This window comes from Sorex araneus, chromosome 4 (assembly GCF_027595985.1).
Source record: "Sorex araneus isolate mSorAra2 chromosome 4, mSorAra2.pri, whole genome shotgun sequence".
Lineage (NCBI taxonomy): Eukaryota > Metazoa > Chordata > Mammalia > Eulipotyphla > Soricidae > Sorex > Sorex araneus.
Genome location: NC_073305.1, coordinates 1,202,228 through 1,223,954, shown reverse-complemented (window position 1 = coordinate 1,223,954; position 21,727 = coordinate 1,202,228). Strand labels below are relative to the sequence as shown.

Here is a 21,727-nt window from a genome sequence, read left to right as displayed (position 1 = left end):
GGATATATATATATATATATGTATATATATATATATATATATATATAGGGAGAGACATATATCTGCTCTTACATGCTCAAAAAACTGAATACACACATTTTTCTCTAGTGCACATGGATCATTCTCCAGGATAGTTACTTATTAGGACATAAAATAAATCTACATAAATTCACAACATAAAAATCATACCAAGCACCCTATCAGACCACAATGCCACAGATATATAGAAATTAATCATAAAATAGCATGTGGAGAAACTGTAACACCTGGAAATGGAACAGCATCCCACTGAATAACAGCTGGTCAAGAGGAAACCAAGGAAGAAGTTAAAAGTTCCTTGACTAATGATGATGAAGTAAAAGGTTATCAGAATCTATCGGGCACAGCAAAAGCATCACTTAGGAGAAAACTCACAGCAATACAGGCCTACACGAGGAAAGAAGAAAAAGATAAAATCAGCAGCCTAAGTGCACATCTCAAACATCAGGAGAACCAGCAATAAAAAAGTCCAAAACTTTGATGAAGGGAGGAAATAATAAAAAACCAGAGCTGAGATCAGTCATGGAGAAACCAAGAAAGCAATCCCCCCACCACACACACCAAAAAAAAAAAAATCAAAGAAATTAGGAGTGGATAGACAAACCTTGGCAAACCAAATCCAACAACATATACAAAAAATCATACACCATGATCAAGTGGAATTCATTCCAGGGATGCAAAGGTGGTTCAATGTGCGAAAATCTATTAACATAATATAACATATCAGTAAAATGAAAAATAAAAGTCATATGACCATATCAAGTGACGCAGAGAAAGCTTTTGACATAAAACATCCATTTATGATGTTTTTAAAAAAGCTTTAACAGAAAAGGAATGGAAAGAACCTTCCTCAACATAGGATATAACAAGCCTATAGTCAATATTATGCTTAATGGTGAGCAAGTGAAAGCATCCCAGCTGGCATCAAGTACAAGGCAAAAGTGTCCACTGCCTCCTCTCTTTCCAACCCTGAAGACCTAGAACAGCAATCAAGGAATCGAAGAAAGTCAAAGAGTCCCAGATTGGAAAAGAAGTCAAATGGCCTGTATTTGCAGATGACATAGAAGACCCTAAAGTGTTACCCAAAAAACCTCCCAGAACCAATAAACCAGTACAGCAAAGTGGCCGGTTACAAAATCAACACACAAAAATCAGTCGTATTTTTACATACAAATAATGAATCAGAGGAGAAAGAGATTAAAGCGCCTATCCCATTCAAAATAGTGTCAAGAACAGCACGTACCTAGGAATCTGCTTTAAAAAGATATGGGAGAGCTATACTGTGAAAACTTCAAAACACTTTAGAAATAAATAGAGTAAGACCTTAGGAAATGAAAAATATCCCATGATCTTGGATTAGAAGAATCAATATTGTCAAAATGACCATCCTACCTAAACTGCTATAGATTCAATGCAATCCCTGCCCAAATTCAGATGACATTCTTCAAGGGCTTAGAGTAGTCCCCAATAAATTTTATATTGAATTCATAAAAGAGCCTGAATAGATAAATCCATACTGAAAAAATAAACTGGAAGTTATCTAAGTATCTAACTTAACATTATACTATAAAAGCGTAGTGATCGATACGGTACGGTATTAGAATAAGGTCAGAGTCTCCGACAAATGGGTCAGAATAGAATATGCAAGTGCGTACTCTGGGCATAGTCAGTCAGCTAATTTTTGACAAGGGATCTGAGAGCATGAAACAAAGCAAAGACAGCCTCCTCAACAAACGGTGCCAGCAAAACTGGAGAACAGCATGTGAAAACGTAATGGCCAACAGGTACATGAAAAGTGCTCATCCTCACTTATTATCAAGAAAATCCGAGTCAAAACAACAATGACACAGTGACATATCATCTTGCACTATGAGAATGACACATATCAAAAGTATTGGGAGCAATCTCTGTTGTTGGGGATGTGTTGAAGAATAAACCCTCATCCACTGCTGGTGGGGATGTTGTCTGATCCACCCCTCAGGAAGAGAGTATGGAGGCTTCTCCGTAAGCTTAAAACTGAGCTGCCAGATAACCAGCAATTACAGTTTGGGGTATCAGCCCCCAGGACAGGAAAAAGTCATTCCAAGGAATGTGTGCACACAATTATTATTGCAGCACTCAATACAATAGCTACAGTTTGGCATCAACGTGGGTGTCCAACAACAGAGAAGTGATGGTGCAGATACGGTACATATAAACAATGGAATACTACGCAGCTGTAAGAAATGATGAGATCACACAGTTCACGGCAACACAGATGGAACAGGAAGACAATATGTTACATGAAGTAAGAGAAAGAAGCACAAATGCAGGATGGCATCACTTATATGTGGCCCTTAGAGTAACTGACTGAGAGAACGCAACGGTTGTTGGGGGGCGGGGGTGCCTAGATCACCGTTGGCCGTGGAGTACAGAGAGAAGAAAGGAGACTGGGTGGCTGGGGAGAGGGGGAAGAGAGGGATGAAAGGCAGCCAGGGCGGGAGTCAGGGAGTCAGCCCACCGGGGCGCAAAGGGATGGCAGAGCAGAGCGTCCAAACCACAGGTCAGCAGCGCTGGAATCATTAGCCCCAAACGTCAGCAGCCAAGCTTGGAAAACTCGGACTTGTGCACGGATAGTAACATCCTGAGATGGGCTGGGGTGGGGGCAGGAGAGGGAGCCGGGGGCTCTCGTGGGCATTGGACACTGGCGGTTGGTGACAGGACGTCGTCTGTCAAAAGCCCAACTGTGAATAACTTTGCAACTCGGTGCTTTAGTAAAATAAAAGTTTAAAAAGTACAAAAACTCAGTGGAGAATTGGAAAGACCCTCAATCGACGCAGAAAGACCCCGGAACACACACCAGAGTCCCCCTGGACGGGTGGGCACAAGGCCCGTGGAGTTGGTGCCCAGGGCCCCGGACAGCTGCAGCCGGCACGGAGATCCCTCGGGTGGCTGGTGCAGACAGCGCAGGACCAGAGGCTGCACGCGGAAGCTCAGGCCCTTCTGTCCACGAAAGGGGCTCAGGAACTGCCCGGAGGCTGGGGAGATGCTCGGGGCAACAGCACAAAGCACCCAGCCGGGGTCCCGGGCTCGTCCCCCACACTCTGGGAGGCTCAGGTCCCGAGCGCCCTCCCGCCAACCCAGACCACCAACAGCCCGAGAAGCTTCGAGGCCTCTCGCCCAAGCATTGACCCTCCGGCTGGTTGGTTGGCGGTCTTGGGACCCTGAGCACTGGCTGGGAGTTTCCCTGCATTCCCCGTACTAACACACACACACACACACACACACACACACACACACACACACACACACACACACACACACGGGCGTGCCCAGTCTCCCCTCACGCTCTGTCTCCCGAGGACCCCGAGGCCCTGCGGCTGGGTGAATCCCGGCCTGCGGCCCGCTGGGTCTCCGGGCGTGAGCTCACTCCTCCCCCCGGGAGGCGGCAGAGCAGAGCCGCCCGCTTTCTTCCTGAACCAGCCTCTCAGGGGTCACCGGACCCCAACACCACGTCTCCTGGCTCAGTGCCCAGGGCCGGTGTCGGCCCTTCCAGGGCCGGGCCCGGGCAGCCCAGTGAAGCCGTCCCTGCCCTCCTTAGACTCCCGCGCAGTTCTCTGAGGCCAAGGTCGCCTCTGGGAATGGCAGAAGCTGCTGCCAAGGTCAGACCTGCCTGGGTGACTGGTGGGGCCCGGGGGTGCTGAGAGGGGGAGGGCTTCTCAGCCCACGGGCGACAAGGCTGTGAGCCCCTTCTCTCCCGCGCTGGGGCCCGGCTGTGCTGACACGAGGGTGCCCGTAACGCCCAAGACGCCGCCTTCAGCTCTGTGATAGTTCAGAGATGTGTCTTGTTTTTCCTCCCGTTTCTCCCTCACTCTCTAGAAGTTCCCTGGGATGTGGGATTCATATATTATTTAACTTTCTAATCTTATGCCCCCGATTACAAACATTTCTATTCCGAGTCTCCTTGCTAGATAATTCCCTCAGCCCCATCTCAAACTCGCGCTGATTGCAGTTCTGCTTTACATTAATTTGTGTTGTTTGGATTTCATCTATCATCAGTGGAACTTGGAACAAGGATTTCTATTTCCCAAAGTTTTATTTTAGCCTTTCCTGCGGGTGGGCTCCCAGCCAGTGCTCAGGGTCCCAAGACCGCCAGCCAACCAGCCGGAGGGTCAATGCTTGGGCGAGAGGCCTCGAAGCTTCTCGGGCTGTTGGTGGTCTGGGTTGGCGGGAGGGCGCTTGGGACCTGAGCCGCCCAGAGTGTGGGGGACGAGCCCGGGACCCCGGCTGGGTGCGTTGAGCTGTTGCCCCCAGCATCTCCCCAGCCTCCGGGCAGTTCCTGAGCCTCTTTCGTGGACAGAAGGGCCTGAGCTTCCGCGTGCAGCCTCTGGTCCTGCGCCGTCTGCACGGCCACCCGAGGGATCTCCGTGCCGGCTGCAGCTGTCCGGGGCCCTGGGCACCAACTCCGCGGGCCTCGTGCCCACCCGTCCAGGGGGACTCTGGTGTGCGTCCCGGGGTCTTTCTGCGTCGATTGAGGGTCTTTCCGATTCTCCACTGAGGAGTCACCTGAATTCTCAGTTCTCAGGTTGTTTGTTTCTGTGTAGAGACCACCCAGGGGACCCTCGGGCCCGGGTGACACTGGCGTGTGTGTGTGTGTGTGTGTGTGTGTGTGTGTGCATCTGCAGGAGTGTGGTCCGTGTCCCGTGTGTGCGTGTGCGAGTCTGCGGGAGCGTGGTCCCTGTCCCATGGTCTCTGTCCCGTGGACAGCGGCGTCTGGCTGGCCTCCTGTTCCCATCCCTGCGGGCGCGGGGGAGAGCTGACGTCTCCTGGGGCAGAGGGGCCGCGCAGCCCACTGAGCTTCCCAGCCCTGCTGGCCACTGTCCCCACACGGCCCACTTAGATTCTCTCATTGGGCCCATTTCTCAGGACACCCTCGGGCCCGGGCTGCTCCGCCTGGGTACGGGAAGCCCCTCCGTACTTTCCTCACATTAGGGCAGGCCCCGCCCTGCACCTCGCAGGAACCTGCGGGACCTGGTTGGAGAGAATCACTAGTCGTGGCAGGAGAGAGGTGCTCCCAGTCCGTCCTCTGCCCCCCCTTCCCTCGGGCCTGGTGAAGGGCCCCCAGCCCTGCTGGGACACGGCCCCGGCTCAGGAGCCCCACAGGGGCCACACCTGGACTCAGAGAGTCTACACTGGCCCCTCTGCCACCACCTCAGGAAGATGCCGGGATTCCCAGCTGGGAACAACTTTCATTCTGGAATCCCTGGGTGCTCCAGGACGCTGGCCAGCCGGGAGAAGGGGCAAATGCCCAGGGGTGGCCCTGGCACAGGAACAGTGACATGGGGGGACGACGCCATGAAGAGGGGGCGCAGAACTCTGGTCCTCCGGGCTGCCGAGCATGTGGGGGTGTGGGTGAGCGAACTCCGGGGGGATGGGGCCACTTCTGACCTCCAGGTCTCTCTGACGGTCGGGGCGACGCAGGTCGAGGGGAGCCCAGGGGCAGGTGACCCGCCCGCCCCTTCCTCAGCCCTTGGGACTCGGCTGCTGCCTTTCTCCCGGGCTCCCGGCGGGCGGCTCACACGGTGAAGATCCATTTTATTGCAGGAATCACTGCCGGCTCCCAGTTTCCACAGGGTAATTTGTCGTTATCTTCTCGACCAATGAGCAGGCTACACTCCAGGCCGGTCACGGCTCCTGCAAACACACAGACGCTCCTTGCGTAGTGGGGGAGGGGCGCACCGCCCAGCGCCTCTCAGGAACGGGGACAAGCCCGAGGGGCAGCGGTACCTGTGAGCTCACCTGGGCATGGCCGAGTCACTGGGCCCGCGGGGTCACCTCTCCACTCACCTCTGACCTGTCTCTCCTCCCCTCAGCCCCAGGTGGCCTCCCTGCCTGGATGCATGGTCAGGCCAGGGCGCTGGCCCAGCAGACGTGTGTCCCTCCAGGGTTTGAGGACGGCCCGTGGACTCGGTCGACGGGAGCAGGGGCGTCTCTGGAACGTGGGCGGGGACCTGGCCCCTGTCACCGCCGACTGGGCTGTGTCCCTGAGGAGCAGAGTAATGGCAGCCGGACACAGATGACGCCCCAAGGACGCGGCCGTCACTCAGGCCCCCCGTCTGTGTTTCCCGAAGGATCCGGCTGGAGAGAGGATGGCACGAGTGTCTGGGGCCAGAGCGTGACCCGAGCCCCGCCCAGGCCCGAGGCGCTATTGACCAGCCCCAGCCTGGCGTCTTCACCCGAGATTCTGGGAGCTGAATGAATCAAGAGGCGATTTTTTTTGACAATGAAGTAGAAAGTACCTAATTTCTCCGCCATGGCAGACCCGCTTCAGTGCAAAGAGGCTCGTTTTTCTCCGGCTCCTTCATTGTTTCAGCGGGGATGGGTGTGTGTGAGGCGAGAGGCTGTAATAAGGATGCACATTTGCATATCTTAAATCAAAAAGCAATCCTGCTTTTCTGACATTATTATTTGAAAGGATGACTCCATTCTCCTTCCAGAGGACAAGGCCCGGGGCGCCTGGGGGGCGGGCACGGGGCGGCCGTGGGGGCGACAGGGGCGGGCTCACACCTCTGGGGCCGGCATGATACCCACATGCTCCGCAGAAGCTGAAGGGCGAGTGCCCCCAGGGCAGGCGGCGACTCCTGGGAGCTCGGGGTGGGCCTGGCGTGGAAACCGTGACCAACCGAAGCTCAGGAAAGACCCGGGTGCAGGATGACGCGTGCACGCAGCCGTGCCTGTGCAGGGCCCCTGTGTGCTGCATACACGGCCCCGTGCACAGGAGCAGGGCCTGGGGCTGGCAGGAGCCTTTCCGAGTTATCTCCGGAACCAGCCTCGAGACCCGTGACGAGGGAAGAATGGAGGATGGCGTTTCTGGGCTCTCGCTCTCACTCTCCTTCCTGAGGAGCTGGGGAGGCGAAGGGAAACAAGCCACTGTGGAACGGCGGCACCGAGGGAGGGGCTCAGGCGGCGCCGGGCTCTAGGGGTCAGCAGCGGAGGACGGGGCGGGTGCCAGGACCCCAAGGCACTGACCAGGGCGGGCACTGGACGGCAGCGCCAGCAGACGGGGTGACTCCGGGCGGAGGGTCTCCTGCTTCTCACTGGCGTTTCTGTGCCGTTAGCCCTGTGGTGTCTTTCCTATTTGGCCGGAGGCTGCGTCCAGCAAGCCCGTGGGGGCAGCCCCAGGCTGGAGCCCCCCAGTGGCCAGGACCTGCCCTCGGCCTCCCCGGCCGCACAGCAGGTTGGGAGCAGGACAGCGGGCGGCAGACGGCTGGTGGCTCTGGACATCAGCGTCTCACCCCACGCACGGCTCCGTGGGGAGCTGCAGGCTGCCGCCCCAGGGGAGGGCCCTGCCCGGGACCCCTGGGCTCCAGGGGCTCCAGGCACGAGCCGTTAGCTTGGCCAGCCCGAGGCTGCTCTGAGCCTCCTACTGAGGGAGAACGTACAACCCCCAGCAGGGGACGTGGTCGCTGACCCCTCCTCAGAGAGCCCGAGCACTGCAAGGATCCGGGTTTCGGTTACTGCCGTTTCGGCCGCGGTGTAAGTGGCGTTTATAAAACTGAAATACTGCTTCCTTCCGCCCTGTAAAGGCCCAGCAATCAGAGTTAGGGCCCTCACAGGGAAACCTTCCCGGGTGCTTAAGCCGTTACGGGGCCTCATGAACAGGAGATTTAACTTCTTCGTTTATGCCAAAACAAAAATCTTGAGTTAATATAATTTTTCTAATAGCCTCAACTTAAGCCGATGCCTGTGAATCAGCGATTTAGTTACAAAGTTAACAGTACGAAGGTCCCTGAAGCCAGGCGACACCCACACGTGTCTCAGCCAATACACAGCATGGAGAGGGAAGCGCCTCACGCCCCACTCTGGACAAGAGCCTGGGGCTGACTGACACCAGCCCCTGACTGACACCAACCCCTGACTGACACCAGCCCCTGACTGACACCAGCCCCTGACTGACACCAACCCCCTGACTGACACCAACCCCCTGACTGACACCAGCCCCTGACTGACACCAGCCCCTGACTGACACCAACCCCCTGACTGACACCAGCCCCTGACTGACACCAACCCCTGACTGACACCAACCCCTGACTGACACCAAGTCCCTGACTGACACCAACCCCCTGACTGACACCAGCCCCTGACTGACACCAATCCCCTGACTGACACCAGCCCCTGACTGACACCAACCCCCTGACTGACACCAGCCCCTGACTGACACCAGCCCCTGACTGACACCAACCCCCTGACTGACACCAGCCCCTGACTGACACCAGCCCCTGACTGACACCAACCCCCTGACTTACACCAGCCCCTGACTGACACCAACCCCCTGACTGACACCAACCCCTGACTGACACAGCCTCACACTGGACAGAGACCAATACTGTACAAGATGCAGATGCCATTCCCAGCTCTGACTTGGGTCACTTTTGTCCCTTCTTCACGACAAGTCCTGAGATCTGAGACCGTCCTGGTCCTTTCACTGCCTGAGAATGTCCTGCTCGTCTCCGTGGTCTGAGACTGTCCTGCTCCAGGCCCCCTCAGCTCGTCCTACCCTGGGGTCAGCAGCTCACTCAGCACTCAGGCGCCAGAGGAGGGATGGTGAACCTCAGTGTTTGGTTCTCTGCCAACCTTGTCTTCGCCAGGGCCCATGGTGCCCCTGGAGGGAGAGACCCCCCCCCACGGAGAAGTGACCCAGGCCCTGGTCACCCTTCAGTCTGGGCTGGCCACAGTCTCTGCAGTTTCCTCGGGGCCTCAGTGAGAGACCAGGGTGGAGAGCACCCCCGTCTGTCAGAGCCAAGTTTCAGGGCAAACACGGGGCAGAGAAACCCATCCCGAGGCCACTCATGGCATCCGCAGTAGCTAAGCCTCAACTCGGGGGTCATCTGCCCGTCTTCCGGGCTCCATCTCAGGAGTGCAGGATCCAGGCTGAAGGGGCACAGGCCTGTCCCCTCTCCCTGAACGGGAGCACGTGGGCCGTCCTCGTGGCTCTAGCCCTGGGGCATTGGAAATTCTGGGCCATTTAATTTTGGTCTTTGGGGGAGTGTAAAGCATGATTAATGACACATTTATAAAGCAATCTAATTTTAAGCAGGAAAGGTTATTAAATTTGCCCTCTCACAATACACACAATAAAAAGAGACATTTTTGACATCGGCGTGAATGGCAGTCGCAAATGAATGCTCTTGAATTTGCTACAAATAAATACGCAGTCACATCATAATTACATAGGGAGTGGACCACTTTCAAGCACAGTCCTCGGAGGGACAATGGCGCTTTCAGGGGGACGGGCAGGCCAAAATTACAGCTTGAAGTCATTAAACAAAGTTGATGGCCATTTAGGTCACGCCGTGTGACGAGCACCTGCCTCTCAGTGAGGTTAGCTGACTTCCTGCCCTCGGAGGATGCCCGCCTTGGCCGGCCGTGTTGGCACGGTCACTGGCGACGCGGGGCGTGTGTTGGACAAACAGTGGCGCTCAGCCCGAAGAAAGACGCCCGGCAGGCTCTCAAGCAAGCCTCTGCCTGCGACCCCCGGGGCTGCCCTACCGGGAGCAGACGGTGTGCCCGGCCTGGCCAGGAAGCTGTGTCCACGCTCAGGCCAGCAACGCCCCAGGCAGCTCCACGCCGAGCCGTGGAACCCGGCTGGACGGGTGGAGGCTTTCATGGATAATTTTACTTTCAGTCACCGAGAGATCACGAAGCGATTCACGACTGGGGTCCAGGGTTCCGTTGCTTCGACGCTTCTCCAGTGCCCACGTCGCCGCCCATTTCTCCCCTCCCTGTTCCTGCCACCCGCGGTCTGCCGCTGAGAGGGACAAGTGAGTGGTCTGCGGCTCTGCTGCCGACTGGGCTTCCTACACCCCCCCCCCGCCTTCCCGCACACCCTTCTCCTCCTCTGGGTCACCCCTCCCTGCCCCGGCCCCGGCCCCGGGTGGGGGATTCCTACTGACCAGGGCTCTCCTGCTCTTCCTTCCGCTGTCCTGGGGCACTAGCTCCCCATCATGTTCCCTTATACTCCGCACGTGCTGATCACTCTGTGGGTGTCTCTCCCACCCGGACTCATGTCACTCAGCACAGTGCTCTCCAGGCCCCTCGGTGAGCAGCCGGTAATACTCCACCGCGTTTGCTCCAGAGTTTCCTCATCCAGTCACCTCTTCCTGGGCGTTTGGCTTGTTTCTGGTTTGGTCTATTGCGGGCAGTGCTGCAGGGCACGGAAGGGTGCAAATATCTTCACTCCCGTGTGGTTCGGGACACTGGGGCGTAGTATGGGAAGTGGAACTGCACAGTGAAGGGGAAGCTCAGTTCCCGGGCTGGGGGAGGAAAGTCCACATTGTCTCCCAGAAAGGCCAGTCAGAATTCCCGCCAGAGGGAACGAGAGCCTTTCTCCCGTACCCGGGCGGCACTGATGTGTGCCAGTCTCTGGCATGGGGCGAGAGCTCACTGTTTTGATCTGCGCCCCCTGGTTACCAGTGAGCTTGAGCATTTCTTTCCCGTGCCCTTTGGACATATTTTTTCTTCTTTGAGGACGTTTATGTTGATCACCTTCCCCATATTTTGCTGCGCTGGATTTTTCTTTTCTTGTAAAGTTCAGCCAGTGCCTTTCACATCTTGGCTATTAACCCCGCATCGATCGTGCTGGGTGGATGGTTTCTCTCATTCTGGGGCCTTCTGTGTACCGTCGTCATCACGTCCTCTGAGGTACGGCAGGTTTTTTGTTTTGTTTTTTCTGGTTCCTCATCTTTTTTTTTTTTTTTTTTTTTGCTTTTTGGGTCACACCCGGCGATGCACAGGGGTTACTCCTGGCTCTGCGCTCAGGAATTACCCCTTGGCGGTGCTCCGGGGACCATATGGGATGCTGGGAATTGAACCCGGGTCGGCCGCATGCAAGGCAAACGCCCTCCCCGCTGTGCTATCGCTCCAGCCCCCGAGATACGGCAGTTTTTAGTTTCATGTAGTTCCAGTTGCGTATCTTTGCTTGGTCAGCTTCGTGCACGGAGACTCCCGCCTGTTTTCCTCTCTGAGCCTGGTGGAATCGGATCCTCGTAAGGGACGCAGGGGTGAAGGTTCTGGGTGGCGGAGTCCTGCCTCTCGGGTGCCCGTCAGCCGCTTGCCCCAAGCCCCTGCCCTCCAAGGCCAAAGCGACCGACCGGCCGTGCAGGGCCCTTGCTCGGCGTCTCTCACCTCCTGGCAAGCTCCTCCTGAGTGAGCAGACGCCCCCACGAGGGCCACCGCTCATTGTGTGGGTCTCTCGGGGGTCCTCAGTCGGGCTCACTCCCGCTCTGGCTTGTTCCTGCTCCCTCTCAGAGGTCACTGCTGGGGGTCTCAGAGGACCACCTGGGCTCTGGGTAGAATTTGACTGTTCTAGATGCAAAACCCGTGTTTCAACTCATAAACTCTCTCTCCCAGCTCCGAAAATAAAACTCTCCGCTAGTGCATACAAAATAAATTATTTTTCTTAAATTTAGCACCATTGATTTCATCCAGTCGGTTTTTACTTCAGAACCTAAACTCCAAGGACACGTTTTCTTCAGGGTTGGGGCAGTGCTCAGGGCTGACTCCTGGCTTTGTGCTCGGGGGCCAGTCCTGGTGAGGCTCAGGAGACCATGAGCGGTGCTGGGGAGTGGATCCATGTCAGCCACACGCAAGGAAGTTCCCGCCTGCTGGATTCCCCCACACCCGCCCAAAGCGGGTGAAACCAGGTGGGAACCAGGTGAAGAATAACTTCGAGCCGAAGTTCAGAATCTGGAACTCCAGTTGAGGGTGCTTGTAGTCCCAGAGAGCCCTGGACAGGCCGAAGCCCCTTCTCTCGGCCCAGGGCAGAGTCCATGCCCGCCAGGGGCCACTGCGTGCAGGACTGGGGGGAGCACAGAAGCAGGAAGTGCGACCCATGCCCCGCACCCACACACCAGTGAAGACTATCGGGGTCTCCATGCTGCAGGGCTCCTTGTGCTGTGGGCGCCTCACTCTGCCCAGGCCAGCGGGGACCAGAATCCGGCCCCGAGCCCCGAGCAGGTGTGTGGCCACAAGGACACACGTGACTCGTCCCTCTCTCCAGCACGCCTGCTGGTGTGGTGGCAGATGCCGGAAGGAGAGACCTGAGGACAGAGAGGCTACCGGGAAGGCACTGGCCATGCACACGGCCACTCGTGCTGGTGGCAGACATTTCTGACACCCCACACGGTCCCGAGTTCCCCCAGGGCCCCTGTGACCCCTGAGCCAAGCTGTCCGGTGTGGCCCCCAAGCCTAAACCAAAAACAAAAAAAACAGAGCACCATAGCTCGTCCCAGTGCTGGATTTTATGAAAACACACACACACACACACACTCAGGCTCATACAGGTATCTCACACATGCACTTACCTCTCTCTCTCTCTCCCTCTCTCTCTCTCACACACACACACACACACACACACACACACTCAGGCTCATACAGGTACTCTCACACATGCACTTACCTCTCTCTCCCTCCCTCTCTCTCTCTCTCTCTCTCTCTCTCTCTCACACACACACACACACACACACACACACTCAGGCTCATACAGGTATCTCACACATGCACTTACCTCTCTCTCTCCCTCTCTCTCTCTCTCTCTCTCTCTCACACACACACACACACACACACACACACACACACACCCAGGCTCATACAGGTACTCTCACACATGCACTTGCATCTCTCTCTCTCCCTCCCTCTCTCTCTCCCCCCCTCTCTCTCTCACACACACACACACACACACATTTGGGCTCACACAGTCACACACACTCACAAACTGACTTCAAGGATACTACATCTTGGCTGTCATAGACATCAGAAGTGTGTGTTTCTGGTTTTTGTTTGTTTTGTACTTTTTGTTTTGAGCCACACCTGTTGATGCTCAGGGGTCACTCCTGGCTCTGCACTCAGGAATCTCCTGGTCGTGCTCAGGGACCACATGGGATGCTGGGATTGGACCCAGGTGGAATATGTGCAAGACATAAGCCCTACCCACTGAACTCTCATTCCAACCCTGTATTTCTCCTTTTTTACAACTTTTGCATAATACATACATATACATGTAGCTTATATAATTACACAATGGCGCTAAAATAAATTACTCTGTTTACTTTTAGGATCTGTCACCTTCTCTGAGTAACCTACTGCAGTTCCTTGAGAATTTGATGTCGTTTGCAAATTTTGAACGGATCTCATCATTATAGTGCGTTTACAGGTACCACTTACTCGGTGAAAGTGAATGACATTCAGGTGAAGGAGTTGGGACCCGTGATCAGGAGACCACGGGACACGAGGGGCCACTTCTCTGTCCTTCGCACCTTTTCAGGTGGACTCAGAATCCCCTGGGCCCGCTGACCTTTGGCACCTGGAGAAACGCTAGACCCTCCCACGGCACCGCCCAAGAGGCTCCTCGACTGTGGCACGCCCGCGGCCCAGCTTGGGTGCAGCATGGACCTCGGAGGTTCCGGAGGACACAGCCAGGCTCCTGCCGAGGGCCGGGTGCCCGCCCCCGAGGGCCCAGTGTGCCTCCCTCGGGCTGTGTCCTGTGGCAGGAACCTGGACCAGCCGGCCGCCCCGGAGTCAGGAGCACAGGAGGCGTCTCTCCCGCAGCCCCCAGGACCCCCAGGTGTCCGTGTCAGGACTCCCGCCTGGTGCTCATGGGGCCTCTGGAGCTCCTCTCTCTGCTCCCCCCGGATCCAGCTTCCCGCCTGCCTTTCCTGCACCAGCGGGACGAGCCCAGCAGACCCACGCCAGAGCCAGGTGTCGCTCGCTCGGGACGCCCGTCACTCTACGTGCTTCCTGGCACCCCACGAGGACAGTGAAATGAAATAGGGGAGCCGCGGGGCTCCGGCAGGAGAAGCGCCCACGGCCTGGTCTCCTGAGCCCCAGCAGATCACAGGGCGACGCCGGGATGCCCAGGCCCGTGGGGGGAGGGGAGGCATCGGGCTGGGGTGTCAGCTGGGCACGGGGGCCTCTCCAGACCCTGCGTGGCGCTACAGCCCTGGGGACTCGGCCCTTGCCTGGGGGGGCACTGGTCCCCGACACGGCGTCACACCCACCTGCACCCCGACTCCAGAGGCGCCTCCTTCTAGAGTGCCCGCCGGCGGGGCTGGCCTCGGGGAAGGGCGGGCACAGAGCCTGCACTTTATGGTCGCATGTTTATATTCACGAAAAATCACAGGGCATTGGATTTTTAGACCAGTAAAAGTTGGGGAGAGCGAATAAAGAATGCTTGCTCAATCTAATAAAAGGCACGAAACAAGAAATACGATAAAATAAACTCCCGAAAGTATCTCTGGGAAGTGCAGCCGAGATTGTGTAGGAGGAAATAAATTTTTTATTTTAGTATCTTTCCGCTACCTTCACATTTTATTCTTGTTATTTCCAGGTGCATTCCTTATTCTTAGGACATTAACATTCAAATTTTTTTGAAACATGAAAAATTTAGTAATAACGAGAGAAAAGTTGGCAAGTGCTTTGTGGTTTTGCTTTTGTCTGTTTGTTTTGCTGTTGTGGGGCCACACCCACGGCTGCTGGGGGCTGACTCCTGGCTCTGTGCTCAGGGAGCTCTCCTGGCAGGGCGAGGGGTCCAGATGGGATGCCAGGGACCGAGCCCAGTCTGTTCCCGACCCACTGCGGGGGGAGGGGCTGGTGCCCAGGGACGCAGAGCCCCACTGGAGCCAGGCCAGCTCAGCAGCCCCGGGGCAGTTTCCCTTCGGGGCCACAAGGACCCCCGCGTGTCTCCCTGTCGCCCCTCGCTCTCCCCCGGACGCTATTTCCATATCCAATTACAACTCCCACCTCCAAGCCTAATTCTCTCCGAAACACCCCACATACCCGACTGAGTGAGGATTAGTGATTCCCATCCTTCTCATTACTTCCTATTATTTGTTTCCAATTGATTGAGATTGTTATAACAATTGTTATAAACAATTGTTATAAAGTAACATTATAAAGTTACTTTATAATGTTACTTTATATAATGTTAAAATAACATTATATAAAGTAACAATTGTTATAAAGTAACATTAGTATAAAAATGATTAACAAATACTGAAATTATTAGTTACTTAGTTTATTAACTCCAACCTGTTCTTCCCAGGTCTTCCCACACAGTAGCTCGGTTAGTCTTCCTGCCAGGACTAAGAGTCGAGCGACGTCAGTTCCTGTGTGAGGGTGGGCACTGCGGCAGACGGTGGCTGTGTGCGGGGCCACGCTGGGCCCCAGGACAGATGGTCCGACCCCCCAAAGGCGCCAGAAGACTTTGTCCACCCAAGCCGGTGCAACACTGTTCTCTCCCCTCAACCACCCAGCTGTCCCCCATGGGGCGTGTCCTGTCGTCATCTACGTCAGGAGACCGTCGAAGCTGCCCACTAGATTCCTCTCCCCGAGACCCTCTCTCGCCTGCGGGCTGGGCACGGAGGCTGCTCCTTCCACAGAGAGGAACTGAAGGGGGCCCCGGGGCTCACGGGGACCTTCTCCTCAGGCTGGCCCAGGTCCGTCTTCCCTGTCACGAAATCCAGGAGGACGATACACAGAAATTCACATTTTTGGGTGGGAGTCCACAGTGCGTGGGTGGGGCCGGCAGGGAAGGGCCCACGGCCGGGGCCTCAGACACGCAGGGTCAGCACTGACGCTGACCCATCTCCTGGCATCGTGAACTCACGATAACTAAACACTCCAACAGTTTTTAAAATTGAAATGTTTCGTTAACATAGAATATTTCCCAATAAAAAATGACGAAAATGACTTATTTTTCTAAATAAAATTTTATCTAGAATTTTCCCAAATGGAAAGATTTATGCATAAAATTTTATTTCCCTCTTGCTTTGAAGAAACAAAAAAAGAGAAAGGAAAAAAGAGGGGCAACAGAAGCAAACAAATCTACACCAGGACAAGCAGGTCTTACCTTCACGGAGAAACGGGAGAGACACAAGCCCAGACCACAGACTTTGAAACAGTATCCCTGCTGCTCACGGCTGAGAACCACAGAGCCACGGGAGCAGGTCCCACAGCACAGAGCCACGGAGCCACTCGAGCAGGTCCCACGGCTGAGGACCACGGAGCCACGTGAGCAGGTCCCACAGCACAGAGCCACGGAGCCACGTGAGCAGGTCCCACAGCACAGAGCCACGGAGCCACGTGAGCAGGTCCCTCGGCTGAGAGCCACGGAGCCACGCGAGCAGGTCCCACAGCACAGAGCCACGGAGCCACGCGAGCAGGTCCCACGGCTGAGAACCACGAAGCCACGCGAGCAGGTCCCACGGCTGAGAACCACGGAGCCACGCTAGCAGGTCCCACAGCTGAGAACCACGGAGCCACGCTAGCAGGTCCCACGGCTGAGAACCACGGACCATTGCCAATTGGGCATCAGAGGAAATGGACCGTTTTCAAATGTTGGGGTGCACATGTAACCCTGCTGTTCTGCCACTGTTACCCCATCTGCACATATGCCTGCGTCCTCACTCTCAACCCCACACCAAAGTGGAACAAGATTCACAATTTGTTGCAGTCCATGAGCTTCCATGGATGCTTTATAATCTCCCAAATCCACAATCTGCATTGGGGGGAATCCTGGTGGTACAGATTTCATGAAATAGGGTAAACGTCTAAGGACAGGGCACGTGTAGCCACCATGTAGTGCCCCCAGAGTGTCCACCTGCCCCCAAAGTCCGATGAGCCCTGCCTTTCCTCTCAGACATGTGCTTTGGAGGGAAATGAACTAAGAGAAATTTAATTGAAAATATAAGTCTGACAAAGAATCAGACACGGGCTAGAAGGAAGTCTGGCACAATTATCCCACTATACGTGAAACCCTCTAAAACACGAGGAAACTCTATCATTAAGAGTATTGTAAACCACAGTGCCTAAAATAATTTTTTAAAAAAAATCAGAGAGGCAAAATGTCAAGCTAGAAATAAATGAGAGGATTAAACAGCATAGAAGTAAGAAAAACATCACACAGATGTGAGACAAAGTTGTAGCAGAACACTCACAATCAAACAACTTGCTGGCGGAGCTGGTGGGAGGACCCCAGGCCATCAGGCAATGAAGGGAAAACTAAAATAAAACATGAACTCAGGCTGGAGGCAAAATACAGAGGGTGGGGAATTTGCCTTGCATGCAGCTGACCCAGGTTTGATCCCCAGCATCCCATACTGTTTTCTGAGCACCATCAAGAGCAGAGCACAATGCCAGGAGTCAGCCCTGAGCACTGCTGGGTGTGACCAAAAAAATAGAGAACCTCAGATAATAGGATAGATGTGGAAGACGGACATACGAGATCCATCATCTCATCGTCAGAACTGATGATTCTAAAGTAAAGGACAAAAAATATATGTGGGAAACTATTCCTTTAGTCCTAAAAAAAAAAGAGTATAATAACAAAAGTCCTGAACAAAATAAATATCAAATCAATGGCATACACCATATTCGAGAAAGCGCTCATTTGCCTGATTAGTTCCAAGGCAGCACTGGAACGAGTATTTGATATTTGTGACAAAAATCAGAGAAATAAAGGAAAAGCAATGTCCAAAGAATTGTGAACATCCGTTGGAACTTTCCAGAGCTAAGTGTTGCTATATATTAAAAATCTACTTAAAAAAGATTTTTTTTTTTTGCTTTTTGGGTCACGACAGCACAGCAGGTAGGGCATTTGCTTTGGATGCGGCCAACCCGGGTTCGATTCCTCCATCCTTTTCGGAGAGCCCAGCAAGCTACCGAGAGTATCCCACCCGCACGGCAGAGCCTGGCAAGCTCCCCATGGCGTATTCAATATGCCAAAAACAGTAACAAGAAGTCTCACCATGGAGACGTTACTGGTGCCCGCTCGAGCAAATCGATGAACAGTGGGATGACAGTGCTACAGTGCTTTTGGGTCACACCCAGTGATGCTCAGGGGTTACTCCTGGCTCTGCACTCAGGAATTCCTCCTGTTGGTGCTTGGAGGACCATATGGGATGCTGGGAATTGAACCCGGGTCATCTACATGCAAGGCAAACACCCTTCCCGTTGTGCTATCACTCTAATCCCTTAAAAATAAATTTTTTAAAAGTCCAGTTCGGTATAGAAAGGTGCCAGCTCTGTTTCCAAACACCCGCCAGCTTCTGCAGGGAACCCTGAGGTGCAGGGAAGAGAATCATCTTCCCGCTCATAAGCCCAAGAGATACGCAAGTGGGTGTGTGGGCACGGAGCAGGGCGGAGAGGTGTCTGGCCCTACTCCGTCTCTCGGTGCAGGGAACACTTCCATGGTGCTGGGCAACTGAGACGTTGGGAGATGATGACGGGAGGGGGCGTCATTTGCATGCAGAGTCTAAGCCAAGACATCAGGAATTCAGCCAAAGTGTAAATACTATAAATCTCAATAATGCAAAACTGATCCTGTAATTAACATTCAGGTGGGGAGAGAGGGAGCTGGCCATAAATTACAAGTGCTAATGTCTTAACTATCACAGCAGAGACTTACAGAGGTTGTCTAATATTTCAATATGCGTGCTGAAACGGCTTCAAACTATTTATAGTTGCATCATCATCCTTAACTTGAGAACTATTTTTCTTGAACTCTCATCTCCTTTGGAAAGAGATGAACACTTGAAACTGAACAATTCCTTCAGTTTCATGTCAGTTTCCTTTTTGTTTGTTTAATTAACCCAAATCTAAAATTTAAATTTAATACTTCTTTTTTATAAGTATTTTATTCCTTTAAGACCATCCATACATCCAACTATCAGACATTGACGATATCACCTAAAAACTTTTAAAATCATCTAAACGCTTTTAAAAAGACTTTTAAATTTATAAGATGAATAAAAACAATCCAGCAAAAAGTCCTTTTTTTACTAAGGCCTCACACATTTCCTTCTCATTTTATTTGAATTTAGGCAGAGGTGATCATCTCGAGATCTCCAAATCTCATGATTTATATTTGATGATTTATTCTTTGAACTTTCATGTTTTTCTTGAGTTATTTTAATGAGTCTATATTATGCTCTGCATTCTAATTGATTGGAAGTTGAAATGAGTTTGTTAGTAGATATATACGCAACTATTTTACAATCCTCTCCCAGCTAGTAGAAGTAAAATGGTGCAAATTTAATTTCTTACTACTGGTACATTCACTTGTCAAAAACAAAACAACTTAATATATGTCACATTCTTTTATAAGTTAATAGATTTGTTTTGTCTAAGCTTAGACTGAACACATAATAATTTTCTAAATGACAAAGTGAAATTTTTTCATTAAGGAAAGCAACGTGGTAACACTAAAAAGACAGAAACTATTCTGATAGTTCACTGGAAATGTTGAAAGAAGGAAAGCGATGCAGTAGTTTATAAATGATGAGCATTTTTGCTAAGATGTGATAAGTTATGCATTTATATAACCTCATATACAGCCTTATATAAAAGTTTGCAGATTTATATGCTTGAATCCTTTGGCTATGATTACAGTTCAAAAATAAAGAAACTACTGAAGCAGTGGAGAGTAATGGGTCTCTAGTCCTGTTCGTTATACAAATCATGTGAATGTGTGTGTGTGTGTGTGTGTGTGTGTGTGTGTGTTTTCAGAATTCGTCTGTGATGACACATGTATGAAGGAGGGAAGGGGGAGGATGCTTCCCCACTTCCCCTCTGAAATACAATGCTCATAAACTGGGGAAGCCTTCAACAACGACAATAAAAAAGATGATAAACAAACCCATCCGATAAATGAAAACCGCGCAAAGCAAGCCATCCACTACTCAACATATGGTCGCTTTTAGGAGGGTCTGTGTAAAATATTGCCACTGTAGAGAAAATTGTGAAAACCTCATTTCCAATTTGATTCAGTGGAATTCTACTGTTCTTGTTTTTTCTCTCTCATTATCATTTTATTTTGACATCCTCCCAGTGTTTCCCCAAGGCCTGGGATGCTGCCTGCTGAAGCTCGCACTGCTTCCCACTGGAAAGACAAGCCCTGTGAATACCCAGGCCCCGAGCCAGTCCCCAGGCTGGTAGTACCCCATGACCGTCATGGGGGCGTGTGGCTAATCTCGGGGCTCATAAACTTTCCTTCCCAAGTCTTCAACTTGGGAAACTTTTCCTGGAGTCCTGAGTGTCCCCCTTGTCAAGCCTGGCCACTGAGAGCAGAAGCTGGCGGTGATTTGGCAGCCCTGGGAAGGAACAGGCTAGACCAAATTTGGTGAGCTCACGTGACCTGCCGGCTTTGTTCCCTTACCAAACCCTCCCCCCAGGAAACTTTGGGTAACCGCGGCTTCAAATTACCCGTGGACACTGCGACCCCCCAGCCCGGGAGGGAGACGGGGGAGTAATTTCATCTCCTGTCTGCCAGGGCAGCACCTGAGCCCCTGGGTCCCCGAATCAGCACTGTCATCCCGTCTCGCCCTGAGTCTCCTGCAGCTAAGCAGAGGGGAGGCTCTCGGCTGTACCTGTGCCGTCTCCCCGATGCTGCACCCCAGCACGAGCCCGCAGGGTGTCTGCCCCCCGCGGAGAGCAGCCGCAGAGCCCGGGAACCGCGCAGAGCCCAGCCGCTCCCCACCCTTTCACCTGTTATGCTAATACAGACGCGAGAGGGGGAGGCTGCGAGGGAGCGGCCGAGCCCCCTGCAGCCCGCAGGCAGCGGGTCGTACTTACAGGGCTCGCTGGAGCCTGGGCTCTCTCCGGTTTTCCTGCGGAACTGTGTCTCCGGCTCCCCGCCGGGCAGAGCCGAGCCGCAGGAACGTCTGTGCAGCTGGGAGATAATGGGACCCTCTCCCAGCTGGGACCGCCAGCCTTTATCCACTGAGCACTGCGCGGCTCGTCCCCGGCCGAGAGCATGAGAGCCGCCCTCTCCTGCAGCATTCCTCAGGCGCCCTGGCGACTAGCTCCGCGGGCACATGTGCCAAGCCCCCCTTCCGAGCATCCAGCAGGAACACGCTCCCCGCGCGGAGGGCTCGCAGCCCCGTCACAGGCTCCCGGAGAGCCGAGCAGCTGCCATTCCCCGCGGAGGCTGACTCGTGCCCGCCCCCTCCTCCGGCCAGACAGCCAGTCCGCCTGGGTCATCAGAAATCTCCCTCGCTCGCGCAAACTGGGTCAGGCAGCCACTTACTACGTCTCCAACAGGAAAGGATTTTTTTTTGTCCTTCCTCTGGTTTCACTGCATTGTCATTTGCAAGCTCAGATCCGGCTGGCCAGCGGCTGCCGCGGCTGGTCGCTCACAGGGAAGCTTCCCGGAGCCGCTGCCCAGGCAGCCGAGCGCCAGGGCAGGGCCCTGCAAGCCCGGCTGCAGCACAGGGTTAAAATCCGCCGCAGAGACGCCTAGAGACAGCGATTGTGAGAAGAAAGTGGATCCAAGGGGTCTGCAGGAAGAGGCAGCCCCCACCCGTCACCTGTGACCCTCTCTAGGGGCCCCTCGGAGTGTGTGTGTGTGTGTGCATGTGTGTATGTGTGTGTGCCTGTGTATATGTGTGTCTGTGCATGCATGTGTATATATGTGTATATGCGTGTTTGTGACTGTGCATGTCTGTGTGTATGTGTGTGTGCATGTATGTATGTGTGTATGTGTGTATGTCTGTGTATGTCTGTGTGTATGTGTGTGCATGTGTTTGTATATGAATCTGTGCATGTGGGTGTCTATGCATGTGTGTATATGTATACATGTGTGTGTGCATGTCTCTGTATGTCTATGCATATGTGTGCACGTGTGCACATGTATGTATATGTCTTTGCATGTCTGTGT

At 53.6% G+C, this 21,727-nt stretch overlaps 1 protein-coding gene across 2 annotated transcripts in view; it reads right to left on the bottom strand.

Moving 5' to 3' along the window:
• Nucleotides 1–21,254, bottom strand: part of LOC101545784 (contactin-6) — a 195,391-nt gene extending 174,137 nt beyond the window's left edge. Inside the window, exon 1 of one of the 2 annotated variants that reach the window (XM_055135884.1) lies at nucleotides 20,644–21,254. The gene's annotated coding sequence lies outside the window, so the exon portion shown is untranslated. The remainder of the gene's footprint in view (nucleotides 1–20,643) is intronic. The other variant, XM_055135885.1, reaches the window with a different exon arrangement.
• Between the last annotated feature and the right edge of the window lie 473 nt (nucleotides 21,255–21,727).